This window comes from Coenobita brevimanus, chromosome 74 (assembly GCF_032717465.1).
Source record: "Coenobita brevimanus isolate Jiangsu-jjx chromosome 74, ASM3271746v2, whole genome shotgun sequence".
Lineage (NCBI taxonomy): Eukaryota > Metazoa > Arthropoda > Malacostraca > Decapoda > Coenobitidae > Coenobita > Coenobita brevimanus.
The window spans coordinates 35,284,001-35,289,000 of record NC_137027.1 but is presented as its reverse complement, the minus strand read 5'-3'; the positions used below and the strand labels follow the sequence as shown (position 1 = coordinate 35,289,000).

General features: G+C 43.3%; 1 protein-coding gene across 1 annotated transcript in view; it reads left to right on the top strand.

Moving 5' to 3' along the window:
• The window catches only part of LOC145407826 (uncharacterized), a 38,789-nt gene that overhangs the window by 11,627 nt on the left and 22,162 nt on the right, over window positions 1–5,000 (top strand). The gene's annotated exons all lie outside the window — the stretch shown is intronic.

Below are 5,000 nucleotides of genomic sequence, written 5' to 3'. Positions count from 1 at the left end.
AGAGAGTTCCATCCCACGCTAGGTCATGGCACAAATTGATGATTATTATATCGTTAATTCAGACTTGATTGATTTTCTACAAGGCCCTGTGTCACATCATATACTTCCATTAATACCATCCCATCAGTATGGACGGTGGGTGTTAGTGCCGAAGTAGTGACGTGTAAAGGTATGGGTCTCAGGTATAGGAGTGTCAGATCTATCACCAGAGTTAGACACGCTGTAAACACACACACACACACACACACACACACACACACACACACACACACACACACACACACACACACAGGATATAGACACGCTGTAAACACACACACACACACACACACACACACACACACACACACACACACACACACACACACACACACACACACACACACACACACATCTTCAAATAAACACATCCTCAAACAAACACAACCCAACAAAAACAGAGGAAGAAACCCAAGCACAAAAGACAGACAGACAAACAGACAAACAGACACACACACACACACACACACACACACACACACACACACACACACACACACACACACACACACACACATATTTCGAACTTGGAATGTTTTTATCACCTATAGGAACCTTGAAGTCTTAACCCAAGTAAAAACGAAAAGTCAGCGATGCAGTGGTTAGAACGTCAAGCTCGCAACTGTGTAAACCCGAGTTCAATTCTCGTGCCTGTCAGACTCTAAGCCAAAATCTGTTTCACCCCTTTCCCTGTTCATCCATCAGTGCTCCTGGGGACTTGGCTGTAACACTGCCAGTTCTGTGTTTGTTCTAGGAGAAGACTTGGACCTGGAAGAAAATGAATGACTGCCTTAACCTCTTTAATCAAGTGACGTGGCTTTTGTCGTATTCTTCCTCTCACCAGACGATTATCACGGCCTTTAAAAATATATATTAAAGGAAAGGGATTAAAGAAGGCTGTGTCCAACCCCCTAAGGCGAAAAGTCTCTCTCCTTAGCTGAATAAAATCGTCTGAGTAAAAGAAAAATAACGTGGAAATTATGCCACTGGATTAAAAGGGTTTGAGACTCTCGTGTAGTTGATAGGCGTTGAGTTTAGCCTCTTTTGGGGTATGGATTATTAGTGAAAATATCAGTAAGGTTAGAGAGAGAGAGAGAGAGAGAGAGAGAGAGAGAGAGAGAGAGAGAGAGAGGGAGAGAGAGAGAGAGAGAGAGAGAGAGACAGACAGACAGAGACAGACAGACAGACAGACAGACAGACAGATAGAATAAAGCGTATTGGTGGACGGTCAGTCAATAGATAGATAAACTGAAAGATAGATAGATAGACAGACAAAGGTAGATAGATAGATGGAAAGACATGTGAATGGATAGATAGATAGATAAATAGACAGATAGGTGGACAAAGACAGATAGATAAATAGATAAATAGATAGACAGATAGCCAATAAATAGATAGACAGATAGACAGACCACCCAGAAAAAACAAACAAGAATGACAACACCAGGACTCACAGGACCAGACATCTTTCTCACGAGGGTAAACACAGATGGTGGCAAAGAGCGTGAGAGAGAGAGAGAGAGAGAGAGAGAGAGAGAGAGAGAGAGAGAGAGAGAGAGAGAGAGAGAAAATTCCCAAAAAAGTAAACACAGATGGTGGCAGAGAGAGAGAGAGAGAGAGAGAGAGAGAGAGAGAGAGAGAGAGAGAGAGAGAGAGAGAGAGAGAGAGAGAGAGAGAGAGAGAGAGAGAGAGAGAGAGAGAGAGAGAGAGAGAGAGAGAGTGGGGGGAAGAGAGACATTTTTCCCACAAGAGTAAACACAGATGGGGACAGTTCCCTGGAGAGAGAGAGAGAGAGAGAGAGAGAGAGAGAGAGAGAGAGAGAGAGAGAGAGAGAGACAGAGACAGACAGACAGACAAATAGACAGACAGACATAGTGACAGAACAGAGACAGAAACAGAGAGAGAGATGGGGGGTAAGGTGAAGATGTGGGTCTTCAAGAGGATGATAGCGGAATGTAAACATGAAAGAGGCTTGGGGAGGGAGAAAGAGAGAGAGAGAGAGAGAGAGAGAGAGAAGGGGGGGGGGAAATTAGGGTGTGGGAGTGTAGAAGAGGGTTACAACGGAATGTAAACACATGGGGGGGGGTCTATCACAGAGAGGCATTGTGTAGAGGAGAAGCGTATACTGCGTTTGGGTGTATATGTATACCGTATTAGGAGTCGCATTCTAAGTGGCATAGGAGGTTCTTAGCATCACTTCCCTAGCGATTTATGCAGCACATACGCCTCAGTGTCTTCGCATTTTTCATTCATGCAAACTATGTCAAGATTTTAAAAAATATCATACAAGGGAATGTAAAGGTGGAATATATACTCAGTGGAATCGGAGGCTTCTTAACACCCCATCTTTAGCGATTTATGCAGCACATTACTCGTAAAAATCTTTTTGTATGGTAATTATTATAAAGAGTGCAATTTTATGTAGTGATAATAAGTAGCAGAGAAAAAGAGGTTAAGGAGCATAATACTCTACATAGCTGGAGCTTTCGTAACACTTATCATTAGCGGTTTACACAGCCAATTAAATCTCATTATCCGCTTGCATGCTGTTACTTCACACTATGTTCATATTGCACCAAATAAATTACATAGAAGAGGTCTTTCATGTGTAAAAATTGCTAGGAACAGGTGCGGCCATAAATACTGATCCACCCTCAAAAGATATATAAGAAGACTGAGCAGTGAATTTTCGTCCCCTGTATTGCCATTATCATATCATCAACTTTTCCTAATATTGTGTTAGCGTCTCATAATTGAGGTGCTTTGGCCATGTGGAGAGGATGGAGAGTGAGAGACTGACGAGGAGAGTGTATATGAGTGAGGTGGAGGAGGGGAGAGGGAGGGAGAGGACAAGGATGAGATGGAGGGATGGAGTGGAGAGGTATATGAGAGAGGCGGGTGTGAGCTGGGAGCAGGGCAATGAACTGGCGGGGGACAGGGGGACATGGAGGCGATTTGTTTGTGACCACCCCTTACGGGATTAGGCGTCTGGCAATAGATAGATAGATAGTCTCAGTTGTTCGAGTAAAAAGTGAGTCTGTAGCTGTAGACAACTATTCCAATACACCATTTAAGAACTTAGCACTGTAGTTCTTTCACCTTAACTTGGCTCAAATTTTCGTCCTTTAGCAGCTTATTTCACGCAGCCCATTTGCAGAGTCAGAAAATACTACGGCTCTTTCTTCTTCCTTTAACACTTCTTCGTGACTAGCATTGGCTTTTTCTTCTTCCCTTAACACTTCTTCGTGACTAGCATCATATTCTATTGTTAATTTATTGCTACAACTCATCATTTAAGGTGAAGGGATGACAACTTAAGGTCAGGTTAAAGTGAAAGGAGTATAGTTTTAAAGAGGGGAGTATATGAGAGAGGGGGGGTGTGAGTTGGGAACAGAGCAATGAAATGGTGGGGGACAGGGCGACATGGAGGAGATTTGTTTGTGGCCACCCCTTGCGGGATTATGGTGTCTGGCAATAGATAGATAGATAGACAGATAGAACAGAGGAATCATATTCAGCTATTATTTTTTTTCTTGGTTTCTTTTCACCCAGGAGTACAATTAGGGACCGGAATGTAAATTTGACTGTTGCGTGTCTTATTCGAAGGGAAGACTGAAAGTTAACAAAATTTTACGATCTGCTTTAACCCTGGACAACTTCAGCCTGAACTTCAACTACTACTGCTGCTGCTACTACTACTACTACTACTACTACTACTATCACTACTACTACTGTAGCTACTACTACCATTACATACTACTGTTACTGCTACCACTCCCGCCACCACTACCACAACTACTACTAGTACTATTACTACTACTACTATTACTACTACTACTACTGCTACTACTACTACTTTCAGTCCGATCACGAATACTTTACTATATTCCTGCTACCTTCAGAATATTTAAGGCAGCTTCTGGGGGGGTCCTCTTGCAGTGAAGGGGGAAATGAAAGGTATATCTAGCCTCCTCATCCTCAGTCTCCCTCTCCAGCTGAAAGAAATCGTCTGAGCAAGAATGTAATGAAAGAGTACGTCATCGGAAGAAGGAGTTACTGGCCTTGGTGTGGTCGATAGGCATCCTGGAAAAACTCTGAACCTCCCCCGTTAGCCCCTTCAGATCGACGACGTGCATATTGTTTAAACCTTACTGCCTCCAGACGATTTTATTCATCTTAGAAGTCTTTGATAGTGAACGGGTTGATACTAGTCAGCATTCTCATTACTTCAGGAGACTCCGTAGCACCTCTCCCTTAGCGATTTATTTTAAGTTATAGCCAGTTAGGATAATTCTGTAGGTTAATCATGAAGAGGATGTCGATATTAGAATGACTTGTATAACGCAGGAGAGGATTGTAAGGTTTAATAAGCAAACCAAATCGCTTAGGAACAAGTGTTAGGGAGCTTCCTTAACCAACGTCTCTAATCGCCTTTTGGTAGCGTGATTAAAGGAAACTGTAGTTACAGGAATGAAGAGGTTAATTCTGTACCTAACACATCCATAATTCTCTCTCTCTCTCTCTCTAATTCTGTACCTAACACATCCATAATTCTCTCTCTCTCTCTCTCTCTCTCTCTCTCTCTCTCTCTATTGCTAGACGCCTCAATCCGGTAAGGGGTGGCCACAAACAAATCGCCTCCATGTCGCCCTGTCCAGTGCCACTTCACTGCCCTGCTCCCAGCTCACACCCCACTCGTTCATATACCTCTCCACTCCATCTCTCCATCTCATCCTCGGCCTCCCTCTCCCACTCCCCATGATTATCACTATACCTATTAAGCATGGCATTACAGGGTAGTCCTAATATTACGCATCCCAGTTCTCGTGGTCTCCTGGGACTGCTCGATATGTCACTACGCTGTTTTTACCCAAATCTGGCCCAGATTTTCGTCCTTTTGCAACATAATGTCACGTGGTCAGAGGTAGAAAAAAGACAATGCCACGGCCCTAAATCCTTTC